General features: G+C 41.7%; 1 protein-coding gene across 18 annotated transcripts in view; it reads right to left on the bottom strand.

Moving 5' to 3' along the window:
• Window positions 1–13,731, bottom strand: part of SOD3 (superoxide dismutase 3) — an 86,854-nt gene that overhangs the window by 36,772 nt on the left and 36,351 nt on the right. The window contains exon 2 of one of the 18 annotated variants that reach the window (XM_052642375.1): window positions 7,411–7,503. The exons of 15 other annotated variants lie outside the window; for them this stretch is intronic. The gene's annotated coding sequence lies outside the window, so the exon portion shown is untranslated. Of the gene's footprint in view, window positions 1–764; window positions 787–7,410; window positions 7,504–9,213; window positions 9,281–13,731 lie in introns of those variants that run through there. 2 more of the 18 variants (XM_052642378.1, XM_052642379.1) reach the window with 2 other exon arrangements.

The following is a 13,731-nucleotide window of genomic DNA, read 5'->3' as shown; positions in this document are numbered from 1 at the left end:
CTTTGGGGTCTCTTCCAACTTTCATCTAGATTCCATGACTGTTCCACTGGAGCAATAGCTTTGACTTTGGAAATTTGCAAGTTGGGTTCCGTGATGAAATATGATAGAGTAGAAAGCCAGGCACTCCTGGATTCCAACCTCTGCCCTCTTACTAGGGCTGTGTTATTATGATCAAGTTACTCAAACTCTCTGTGCTGTCTAAAATGAGGGTTGAAATATATCACTCCTAAGGCTGTTTTAAGAGTCAGAAGCAATACATTTAAAACACAAGACCCAAGGTAAGCACTCAGTAAATCATAGTTCTGGTTGCTCTTAGGAGTTTTATTCTTTACATTGTTCTTCATCCTCCACTTCAATGATATAGTCTTGATTTGTAAAAGCAGGAGAAATGGAGGTCTCAGAAAATTATTGGTAAAAGATCAGGCTTGTACAATTGAACAATGAAGGCAAAGCAGGTCTTCATGCTACATCAACAGGTAGAGAGAGGTCACATGCCTAACCCAAAGACAGATGACCATTCCCCCAATCTGCCTCACCCACTCTACCACCAGGGATCCCAGACATTCTGCTATGTCGTCTGTCCACAGGGCAGAGTCAGTCCGGATGCTGGTTGCCCTCTGGAAAGATGTTCCCACTGATAGTGAATTTAGCTCAACCAATGGAAGCCTCTAGAAAGCTAGCATTTGGAGAACTGGGCTAGAATCTGTATTTGTAGACTTTAAATTAATTGTGGTCTGCCACTAACTCATTGTTTACCTGTTTACCTGTGTATCTTGGGCTTTGTAGAGGGAACACATTCATCTGTTTAGATCTTTGTATCCCCCTTTGTCCACATGGTTCAAAATTTTAAAGTACAAAGATGGTATACGTGACACAAATTCATATATCTACAAAACAGAAACAGACTCACAGACATAGAGAACAGGCTTGTGGTTGCCAAGGGAAGGCAGGTGTGGGAGGGAAGGACTGGGAGTTTGGGGTTAGCAGATGCAACTATCATATATAGAATGGATAAACAACTACATGCTACTGTACAGCACAAGGAACTACATTCAATACACTATAATAAGCCATAATAGAAAAAAAAGTATGCATAACGGAGTCACTTTGCTATACAGCAGAAATTAACATAGCATTAAATAAATCAACTGTAGTTCAGTAAAATTATTTTTAAAAGGCATACAACAAAAAAGGCCTCCCTGGTGGCTCAGTGGTAAAGAATCTGCCTGCAATGCTGGAATCCCTGGGTCAATAGGATGCCCTGGAGCAGGAAATGACAACCCACTCCAGTATTCTTGCCTGGGAAATGCCATGGAGGGCCTTGGCAGGCTACAGTCCACGGGGTTGCAAAGAGTTGGACAAAATAAACAACCTACCAGCACATACAACGAAAAGGCACCCTGATGCTTTGTTGCCCAGGTACCCAGTTCTCCTTTCCAGAGACAATTAGTTTATACAATACAGTTTATATGTATAGAATCCCAGAGGCATTTTTTTAACTTGAGGTAAAATTCACACATGGCAATTTTATTTAAAGTGTACAATTCAGTGGCATTTGGTGTATTTACGATGTTGTGCAGTCATCACATCTCTAAAACTTTTTCAGCACCCCAGAAAAAGCAACAGATAAAATTAACTGTTATGTTCAGTGCAGTTCAGTCGCTCAGTCGTGTCCGACTCTTTGCGACCCCATGAATCGCAGCACGCCAGGCCTCCCTGTCCATCACCAACTCCCAGAGTTCACTCAAACTCACATCCATTGAGTCGGTGATGCCATCCAGCCATCTCATCCTCTGTCGTCCCCTTCTCCTCCTGCCCCCAATCCCTCCCAGCATCAGGGTCTTTTCAAATGAGTCAGCTTTTCGCATCAGGTGGCCAAAGTACTGGAGTTTCAGCTGAAGCTGAAACTCAGCTTCAGCATCAGTCCTTTCAATGAACACCCAGGACTGATCTCCTTTAGGATGGTCTGGTTGGATCTCCTTGCAGTTATGTTATCACTACCCATTTCTCCCCCACTAGCCTCCTACCAAAATGGCAACCCACTCCAGTACTCTTGCCTGGAAAACCCCATGGGCAGAGGAGCCTGGTAGGCTGCAGTCCATGGGGTCGCTAGGAGTCGGACACAACTGAGCGACTTCACTTTCACTTTTCACTTTCCCGCATTGGAAAAGGAAAGGGCAACCCACTCCAGTGTTCTTGCCTGGAGAATCCCAGGGACAGAGGAGCCTGGTGGGCTGCCGTCTATGGGGTCACACAGAGTCAGACACGACTGAAGCGACTGAGCAGCAGCAGCAGCCTCCCGCCTTGGTAACCACTAATCTGCTTTCCATCTTCATGAATTTGCCTATTCTGGATACTTCCTATAAAAGGAATCGTACAATGCATGACCTTTCCTGTCTAACTTCTCTCACTTATAATGTTTTCAGGGTTCATCCAAGCTGTAGAGTGTATCACTACTTTGTTCTTTTTTATGGCTGAATAACATTCTGTTGTATGTATATGCCACAATTTGTTTATTCATTTATCTGCTGATGAATGACCTTTGAGTTGTTTTCACCTACTGATTGTTATGAATAATGCTGCTATAGTCTTTTGTGTACAAGTTTCCATATGGATTTCTTTTGCATATATACCTAGGATTAAGATTGCTGGGTCATACAGCAATAGAACAGAATTTAAATATTGAGAAATAGAAAGTTTTTAAACATGCAGTTTCCTCTGTTTTCACACAGTTGCTAGTATACTACACGTATTGTGTTGCATTTTGCTTTACTCACTTGACAGTGGGCTCTATAGACCTTTTCCGTGGTATGCTGGTAAATAGTTAACAACCAGCTTTTGTGAGGTAGGGAGTGCCTTGATTGGTCGCATTTACAGATGTCCGTGGTGTAACTGTTACCATGGTCAATTTCAAGCTGTGTGAGGTCACTGAGGACAGAGTTAGGAAGAGAAGTTAATTATCTGTGCTCGTGAATTGGTCCAAGCCGCCTCCATCACACAGCTAGATCTTTCCATATCAGAGCATGAAGAGCTGCCTCATTCCCTTTCATGGCAGTGTAGCAGGTCATTTTAGGATGTACTATAATTTTTTAACCAGTCCCTTGTGGTAGACACTCAGGTTGTTTCTGGTCTTTTACTTCCACAATCCAGACTTTAATGGATAACCTTGTACGTGTGTCATTTTGCTCACGTGGAAATACAGCAGAGGACATGGTTCCATGACTTCACACGAGGCACTATGGGAAGAAATTCTCAAAAGACAATTTATTCCTTCACTGGACAGTTTTGGCTCTTAGGAAAAATTCTATGCAAAGACATTGTCTGTTTTACCCCTGTTTCCTCATGAGTAAAATAGAGGCAAACTAGCCACTTGCCAGTGTCAAAGAATTAATGTAAAACTTAAAAATGAAAAACATGTTTTTCTTCTGAAAGATCATAATTTGTGTTAACACAAAGCGACATGGTTTACACTTGGTGACCTCAGCACTGTCACAAGTAGGTGGGTGAGAAAAAAGTCCATTCCTGGGACATTGTGACCCTGTTCTGGAATCCATAAGGGTGAGACTCCCAGCAGAGGGATCCAATGAAATGATTAGAAATAGGATAGTTGTAGAGTTTCAATGCAGTTCTTCTTTAGATTATTTGACCAAGGAGCTGGAAGACAGTGTTTCTCAGCTATCTCGTTGCACTTCAGCCTCATCTGGGAAGCTTTTAAAATCCTGATGTCCAAGCCACAGCCTGGATGGATTAAATCTCTGCAGTTAGAAACACAGGCACCTGTATTTTTTAAAGCTCCCCTTGGTGAGTCTACTGTTTAGCCAAGATTGAGAAGAGAATATGAGCAGGGAATCATATTAGAGAAATAGAGAAACACATTGGTATTAGTCCAGGGGAAAGCCAGTGGGATGTATATGTACAAAGAAAGAGATTTATTCTAAGAAATTGGCTCATGTGGTTATGGAGATAGAAAACCCAAACTCTGCAGAATGGGGCTGCAGGCTGGAGACCAGAGAAGAGAATGCTTCAGTTCAAGTCTAAAGGCCACTTGTTGCTGAATTCCCTCTTGTTTGGGGAGGTGAGTCTTCTGTTCTATTCATACCTTCAACTGATTGGATGAGGCCCACCCACAATATAAAGTGCTATCTGCTCTGTTCAAGGTCCACTAGTTTAAATGTTAATCTCATCCAAAAACCATTCAGAAGACTGTTTGAGCACATATCTGGGCACCATGGCCCAGCCAAGTTGATACACAAAATTAACCATCACAATTTAACAGTTGTTTGGAAATATTAAAAAATTTCATCTTTAGGGTATAGGGACAGGAATTCAGGGTTATTTAATGGTATATTTCCCTGACTTGGTTACAAAGAGATGCCCTCTTTGTAATTCCTTAGCTTTATCCCTAGAGGAACCATTTACCTGTTACTTGTAAGCCCTATTCCCAGAACCCACAGATTTTATTAAAATTAAGAATTAGGAGAAGATAAGGTATTTTGTTCCGTCATCTTAGAATTGGATGTTTTTATTAAAAGATTATCAACTTTTTTGCCAGCAGGAGTGAGTGTTGTAAATTGTGCATGGAGATTTACTAGAGTGAATGTAAAAAGGTTGCTCTTAGGTCAGGAACATATTCCTTTAAGAAAATCTGATTCCTTCTGCTCTCTTAAAAGAACTCCAGCAGCAAAACCCAGAATTAAAAAGATTAGTGTTGAGAGTTCTGTTGGTCTCAGCAGGAAGGACTATGGGGTTTATTGGGAAAATCTAATTTTCCCTTCTCTCCTTGATAAAAGGGCTTCCGAGTCTTTCCATGTCACCAGCAATAGGCTTTGCTTCCTTCTGGAGTAACTCCCCATGACTGGGAGTTTAGAATCCAGATTTTCTAAGCAGCTGATCATCAGGTTGCCTGAATATCCCAAAGTGTTTGATTTCAAGTAGCCTTTGAATTGGGTTAGGAATCAAGGCTCTGTAGTGATCTTAGCTGTGTGCTTCCATCTGCCTTTGCACCTCACGCTCTTGTTCACACTCCCATTTCAGAATCGGACATTCGGCGCAGTGAGGAGATCCAGGCCACGAGGAAAATGCAGGGGATCTAAGGACCACACTGAGCCTCTCACAGTGGCTATATGCGATGCTCTGATTCCCAGAGGTTGTGGGTTCTACCCTAAGCCGTGTTCAACCTGTGGAGCTAGCTGCCTGATAAAGCTGGGACTGCTGTGAGTCACCAGGAAACTGAGTCAGCCTCATTGATTTGGAGTAGGAGGGTGTGGGCTGAGCTTGTGGGGACCTTGAATGAGGATTTGTGGTCATGGAAATAGTTCCATTTTGCCAGCTACGAATCAGCCAGCATTCATTCGGTCCAGAAGCAGAAGAGCTGAAGTTAAAAATAAGTCAACCTTTTCATTTTCGGCAAGGCTGAGCACACCCTGAAATGGGAATTGGGTATCATGTGGACCTGCCTCACTCTGGAGACTCAGGAAGCAGGGGCAGGGGATGGAGAAGAAGGAGCTCTAACCCAAGATCTCACCTCCCTCCACAGCTTCCCTGACTGTGCTATGTGGACAGTGGTGGACAGGGAAGCTATGTGGATCCATCTGTCTGGCAGGGAAGATGGCCTGAATTGAAGCAGAGTTGACCTCCTATCCTTTTCTCAGCTAAAGCTTGGGGGATCCAGAGCCTCAGTCTTCTCTCTGTACCTGGTCAGGAGATGGCATCACAGTAAGAGCACCTGTGCTGTGTGTAAGTTATGTGTATATCGGTACTCAGCTACTCCCGTTGTTAAAACACTGGAATATTTTCATGCTCCTTGGTAAAAGTATATTGACCTTAGCCCTCTGTTTGTCTCACTGCTACTGGCTACCCAGCACCTCCTCTGGGATTTCATGAATTGCCCCAGTACGCAGTAACTAAAGGGTTGATGTATTTCCCCAGTGGCTCAGCAGTAAAATAATGTGCCTGCAATTCAGGGGACGTGCAGGAGACCTGGATTTGATCCCTGGATCGGGAAGATCCTCTGGATAAAAGAAAAGGCAACCCACTCCAGCCACTCCAGTATTCTTACCTGGGAAATCCCACAGACAGAGGAGCCTGGTATGCTACAGTCCATGGGGTCGCAAAGACTCCAACACAGCTTAGTGAATAAACAACAACCACAGCAAAGGGTTGATTCCTTGTGCAGCGGTGGGACATCCAGAATATCGAATACCCTCTGTTCTCTTAAACAAACAAACAAAATCTCCAGTATCAAAATCCAGAATTTAAAAAGATTAGTGGTGAGGGTTCTTTTGGTCTCAACAGAAAGGAATCCATGGTTTGGGGTGGGCAGGGGGGGAATCATGAACAACCCAATTATCCTTTCTCTTCTTTATAAAAGGATTTCGGAATTTTTCCATGTCATTAGCTGTGAGATTTTCTTTCTTCCATAAATTACTGGAAGCTTCAGTGCCAACTACATCCTTTGGGATTAGTCCTAATTAATACAGTAGCGGTTAAGTATAGTGACCATCCACATTGGGTATAGATGTAGGTGTGGTCCACCTGAAGAAGGTGTTGGGCTGGTAACCCAAGGGACTGTATACACAGCCTTGCCTGGGGCTGCTGCTGCTGCTAAGTCGCTTCAGTCGTGTCCGACTCTGCGCGACCCCATAGACGGCAGCCCACCAGGCTCCCCCGTCCCTGGGATTCTCCAGGCAAGAACACTGGAGTGAGTTGCCATTTCCTTCTCCAATGCATGAACGTGAAAAGTGAAAGTGAAGTTGCTCAGTCGTGTCCGACTCCTAGCAACCCCATGGACTGCAGCCTACCAGACTCCTCCATCCATGGGATTTACCAGGCAAGAATACTGGAGTGGGGTGCCATTGCCTTCTCCGCAGCCTTGCCTACTTAGCAGAAAATACTCCTCTGTTTCATCACAGCATTGTTCTGCTAGTTCAGCCATCTGGGTATCATCTCCCATGTTCTGGGACACAGGCTCTTGAGTCCAGCCACTCAGGCATCTTCATCATGCCTCTGTATGGAGCCTCTGCCCTCAGTGGCCCTCTGCTGGTGATTCCACCACTATGGGCAGTCTGAAGTGAGGGCTCCCTTTCTCGTGTCCACTGAATCCCAAATGTGGGCAGGTCCTTCCACGTGGTCCCCACAGAGCATCAGAGACCAGGATGTCATTTTTTTAACAGGCATGAGAATGATGCAGGGAGGTAAATTACAGATCAAAGCTCATAGTTCTGATGGGCCTGGACCTATCCTGGCATCCTAAACAGGTCAGTTTCCCTGACAGGCACCCTCCTGACTGCTTTGGGGCTAGGACGAGCTTCCCCCACCTGCCATCAGAAAGGCCAAGGTGTCCCCACATGTTAGAGTTCAGGCTAGGTGACTCGGCGTATCTTAACAACAGGGAGGATAGGGGCTTCTCACCTAGCTCTAGGGCCCCCAGTAAGACTCCAACAGCTTGGTTGAGGTGAATCGGCACTGGGTTCAACCAGGTCTCTCGCTAAGGGTCCAAGTATCCTGAAAAGGATGGAAGCAACGAGGTACAGACCCCACTTACCGTCAGGATGTTTGTTATATTGTCATCCCCATTTTATAGAAGAGAAACTGGGTCCTGGAAAGGCTTAGTAACTCAGCTAAGCTCACATAGCCTGCAAAGCTTCTAAGACCATGTGCCTGAATGAACACTCTAAAACCTGAACTTTTAACCACTACACAAAGCCCTTTTCTTATGTGGATCTGGAGAGCTGTTAAACATCTTCAGTGATGAGTCTGTTGCAAATGTGCAAAAGGCATATGGCGTTCATGAGTTAAGAAGGAAGTTGAGCTTGAAGGCTTCTGGTGGGTTTCATAGGGAACAGAAACCAACAATGGGGAGCTTAGAGCCTCCTCATCAGTGGAACTCTGGAAATTTTCCAGTTCATTCCTTGACCATCAAATCAGTAGTGTCAGGAGAGGCAGCTTGTGCCGCAGCAGTATTGTTCTTGAGTTCTTCAGCTGCCATGTTCCCTCACACATTATTCTATGCAGCTGTTTAAGATTAGCAAACACACGTACGATGATCACAAACAGGGTCGTCAAACATAAGACCCTGATCTACCACATTATCCAGTTTCTTGTGTATCAGTCTTCTTCCGACTGTGATAAAGTTCCATTTGGGATGAGTATGGTTTTTCTGCTGATTTTTTCAAATCAGATTCCTCATCGCTGTGTCTTTCTGCCTTGTATCCTTCAAATCCCTCCATCACTTGGGTCAGTAAATTCAGTTCTCTGACGTAACAAAGGTTAGAAAGCAGAAACATGGAGTCACTTAGATCTGTGTTATATATGTAGTTTCCCTTCCTTCCATCTTTCCTTCCAAATATAAAATAAATGAAGAAAAATATTGCATAATAACAAAATTGTTTTAATAATTTCTTCATTTTTCAGCATTTTCCATATGCCCCTTGTGTATTGCTCCATTGACAGCATACATGGAATTCTGTAGAATTTGATATATTGTCTGGAGATTTTAAAACATATCTGTAAATTATTTGCCACTCCTCTCTTTAAGAGGTGGTTTCTGTCTCTCCTCTCCTCTAATCTGGGATGACTTAGTGACCTCCTTGTAGCCAATAGAATGCAGCAAAAGTGATGCTGTGTAACTTTCAGAACTGGGTCAGACAAGGCCACAAAGCTTTTGTCTGGTTCTTTGGGGATGTTAGCTCTAGGGGAAACTGGCAGCATGTAAGAAGGCCAAGTATCCTGAGACTGCCATGCTAGGAATCCCACATGTAGACACTCTGACCGATAGCCCAGATGAGCTTGCAGCTGACAGCCAGCATTGACTGCTAACTGTATGAGCGAGCCATCCTGGACATCTAGCCCAGGCTGACAGGTTACTGCAACTGCATGAGTAACCTCAAGCAAGAACTGCTCAGCAGAGCATTTTTCAAGTTTCTAACGCACAGAATCATGAGTAAAATAAACCCGCTGGTTTAAGCCACTAAGTGCTGAGCCAGTTTTCCATACAACACTAGTAACAAAACAGAATTTTGGTACCTGGAAATGAGCAGCTGCTATAATAAAAACCTAAAATGTGACATTGACACTGGGCAAGGTATAAGGGCTGGAAGGGCCATGAGAAGTATGGCAGTGACAGCTTGAACGAATGTAAGGAAAATGTTACAAGGAACTAAGGGAAAGGGGACTGTTGTTATTTAGTGGTAGAAAGTTTAGCAAAACCATCACCTGCAGTGATGTAGAAAGTAGAAAGTGCACTCAATGAACTTTATGCTTCGGGTAAGAAAACTTCCAGGCAGAGTGTTTAAGATGCCACCTGGCTTCTTCGGAGCTGCCTTTAATAAAATGAGAGTACAATGATATAAACAGATGAACCGGAAACCAACTATACAGTTTTCAAGTAGAATTTGGAGGAAATACAAATGGCAAAAGAGAATATTTTTATCCAGCAGAGGATTGAAAGTAAAAACAAGCCCAGGAAAAAGATTTTCAGGAAAATGTAGTCACAGGGTAAAAATGAATCCAGAAAGGGTGAGTTTAAAACACTCTTTTAAAGATTTCAGAAAGATCCAAGCTGGTATCTCAAAAATATCATCAACTGGATAAAAAAATTGTCTAAGGACCTAAGGCCACTCTTTGTAAACCATACCTCTTAAATGATAGACTCTCAAGGATATTGCCATTAGCAGATTTATAGACAGTTGAAAGGAGAGAAGGGTCTACCTCAAAGACCTTTTGTGAATTTTATCTAATGAAGGAAACAATAATATTTCATAAAGACCCACAAAATTTTCAAGAGAATTTTACTTGCAGAAGCAATACCACCTTGAACTGAAAAAGACAGCATCAACATGAAATGGGGAAAAAAAAGGCCTTTGGAACTCCAGCCCTTCTGTGAGAAAGAAGCAGAATGAGAAAGCTACCCAGCTGCAAATAGACTGTTTATTATAGAAAAGGAAGGACCACGCAAAGCCGCCTATAGAGTCAATGCAATCCATATCAAAATTCCAATGGGATTTTTCAAATAAAAGAAAAAATAATCTGAAAATTTGTAAGGAATCACAAAAGACTCCAAATAGCCAAAGCAATCTTGCCAGCAAAGAAAAACAGCTGGCAGTCTCACACTTCCTGATTTCAAACTATGCTAAAAAATATAATAATCAAAACAGTATGATATTGACATAAAGGTAGATACATAGACCAATGGAACAAAATCGAGAGCCCAGAAATAACTCCTTGCATATACAGTCAACTAACACTTGACTGGAAGTCAACAATACTCAATAGGGAAAGGATAGTCTTTTAAATAAATAATGGTGTGAAAACTGGACAACTACATACAGGAAATAAATGAAATTGGACCCCTGTCTTATACTATTCACACAAAATTAAAATGGATTAAAAACTTAAACATAAGACCTGAAACCATATAACTTCTAGGAAAAAAGCTAACTAGAAGAAAACAGAGGAAAAAGCTCTTTGACATCAGTCTTGACAATAGTTTTTTGGACATGACACAAAAAGCACAAACAACAAAACTAAAATATAATAAAAACTAAAATATCAATAAGTGAGATTACATCAAACTAAAAAATTAAGGGAGAACCCTGTGCACTGTTGGTGGGAATGTAAATTGGTTCAGCACTATAGAAAACAGTACAGAGTTTCTCAAAAACTTAAAAATAGAACTACCATATAATCCAGCAATTCTACTTCTGAGTATATATCCAAAGGGATTGAAAATAAGATATCAAATAAATAACTGCATTTCTGTGTTTATTGCAGCGTTTTATTCAAAACAACCAAGATACAGAAGCAGCCTAAGTGTTCATCCACAGATGAATGAAAGAAGAATGGATATATCAAGTGGTATATGTCTATATATACACACAATGGAATATTATTCAACCATAAAAAAGAAGGAAATCCTGCTATTTCTGACAAGTCAGACAGATAAATGCAAATATTATATGATCTCACTTATATGTGGAATCTAGAAAACCAAACTCCTAGGAACAGAGAGTAGAGTGGTGTGGGAGAAATTGGGAAGATGTTGGTTAAAAGGTACAAACTTGCAGTTGGAAGATGGGTTCTGGGAATCTAATCACTGCAGTGTGATATAGTTAACAATTGTATTATACAATTAAAAGTGGCTAAAAGAATAGATCTTAAATGTTCTCACTACAAGGAAGAAACAGTAATTATATAACATGATGGATGTGTTAGTTAAGGCTACAGTGGTAATCATATTGTAATATATATATATATATATATATATCAGATCAACACACTGCATACTTTAAACTGACACAATGTTATGTGTAATTATATCTCAGTAAAAATTTAAAAATTTTTAAAATTACTGCAGCTGCTTCCTGGTTCTTTTTCCCAAATACAGGTAATAAAAATAACCACCTTCCTCATTTTCTTTCATTTGGATTATTTCCTTAGAATAAATTTCTAAAAGGAAAATAACCAAGTGAAAGCATATGAACATTTTCAGAATGTCTAATTCACAGTGCCAAATTACTTTCCTAAAAGATAGTACCAATTTTCCACCAAAACCTTATGGGTATAGCAGTTTAACCGCAACTTCACCAGCTTTGGGTATCATAATTTTAGGTATATTTAAAAGCATCACAAATCCAAAGCTGTTCTTGTGTATTTATTGTAAAATTCCAACACCCTCATCCTAGAAAAGAATCCATTCTAGTTGCAGCCACAGATCTCCCTCAGCTCAGTCTAACCCAGTTCTCTATCACCTGGTTGATGTTTTCCTTTTTATCCAAACAAAATTATTCTATTGTATTTTGAGCCTCTTTCTGGAAGGTTGGCCAAGAAGAAGGGCTATTTTCCCTCTGCATTGCTTACACGCCTCTCAAAAATAGCCCTAAACTAGGACTTCCTTGGTGGTCTGGTGGCTAAGACTCCATGCTTCTAACATAGGAGATCCAGGTTGGGTCTTTGGTCAGGGAACTAGATCCCACATGCCACAACTTAGAGTTCACAGGCTGCAAATAAAGATCCCATGTTGCACAACTAAGACCTGGGCAGCCAAATAAAATAAATAAGAATAAATATTTAAAAATAGCCCTGAATTATACTGACTTTCTAAGCTTCTCTGGTGGCTTAGGTGGTAAAGAATCCACCTGCAATGAGGAAGACCTGGGTTCAACCCCTGGGTTGGAAAGATCCCCCAGGGAAGGGAACAGCTAACCACTCCAATAGTCTTGCTTGGAGAATTCCACGGACTGTATAGTCCATGAGGTCACAAAGAGTTGGACGTGACTGAGCGACTTTCACTCTGGTCTACCTGGATCCTGCTATCATTACCACTTACTGAGAGTTTACTGTGAACCATATGCATGTTGAACTGTTATTTCATTCTTTTCCTTGCCAGCTAGACTTTATTCCTCCTTTTCAGATAAGGACTAGAAATCAGAGTCATTAGGTAACTTGTCCGGATCACAATTTGTAAGTGATAGAGACAGAATTTGAACCCATGCTTTAGGCCACTATGTTTCACTGCCAATCTATTGACTGTTTCCTTCCCACTCACCCAGACTTTCTGGAAGCAAGGACGAAGGCAGTGGAAAATACCCATTTGCTCCTTTCAAAATTGTCTACTTCCTCCAAGTACTGTCCTGATCCCTATTTTTGAGCCATCCCAATTCAAAAGTCAGCGTCTAGGTTCTAACCGTGTCTGTTTCACCGCATGACAATGACATTAAGGTTCATCTTGATGCACATTTTGTTTAGAAATGTTGGAGAGAAAGTAAAAGTGAGTGCACCTATGTCAATATACAAATGTCTTTTCTGAAAAACTTTTTCAAGAGTCAGAAAATTTTATACTTCTTAAATAAAGTGGGAAGAAAACAAAGTATTTTAAATTATTCTGCTTTTTTGCAGTTCTTTATATTTATTCTCCTTCCTTGGGATAAGCTGAGGTATGAAATATTGAAGCCGAAGGACGAGACCACTGAGAGATAGGAGAGTGAGCTGTAAACATGACTTGGGTTGTCTGGAATGCGAGCTCCATGAAGGTGAGGTCTGGGCCTCTTCATTGCTATGTCCCCTTTACCAGCAGCTGAGACACAGTAGGCACTCATATCTGTGAAATGAATGAATGAGCCACATGGCTTCCTGCCCAACAGTCCTCTAAGTCTTTACAGCTGAGGTAGCTTGCCACATGACTTCAGATTCAGCAACTGCCATGGAACCAGTCCTGGGTGCTTGATACTCAAAGCCCTGTCCCTGGACCAGGGCCTGGAAGCTTGTCCAGGATCCCAAGCCTCCCCTTCCCCAACTGGATGAATCAGAATCTACATTTTAACAAGATCTCCAAGTGATTCATACCCATGTAAAAATGTCTTAATGACTGTCTAGGCCAGTCTCAGAATGTGGTCTCTGAAGCAGCATCATCAGCCTCAGCTAAGAGCCTATTAGAACATCTACTGAATCGGAACCTTTGAAGCAATATACGCTTGTAACCTCCAGGAGGTTCAGATACATTTTAATATTTAGAACCATTGACACAGCTTCATCACTCTGCTCTTAATTTCACTCAAACTTTAGATCTTGGCTGTAGTAACCGGAACGTTTTCTTTTTTTGTAGAACCAGATCTTTACTTGAACCGCTTGAAAGTGGCAAGGCTACTTTCTTTTCAAGCTTTGCATTTCAGATTTGGATAGCTCTGAAAATCCTTCCTTACCAGTTGTATGTAGATTGACATTTTCTATTCTGTT

The sequence above is a fragment of the Budorcas taxicolor genome, chromosome 6 (assembly GCF_023091745.1).
Source record: "Budorcas taxicolor isolate Tak-1 chromosome 6, Takin1.1, whole genome shotgun sequence".
NCBI classification, from domain to species: domain Eukaryota; kingdom Metazoa; phylum Chordata; class Mammalia; order Artiodactyla; family Bovidae; genus Budorcas; species Budorcas taxicolor.
The sequence above is the reverse complement of the archived record's forward strand: the minus strand, read 5'-3'. Positions and strand labels throughout refer to the sequence as shown.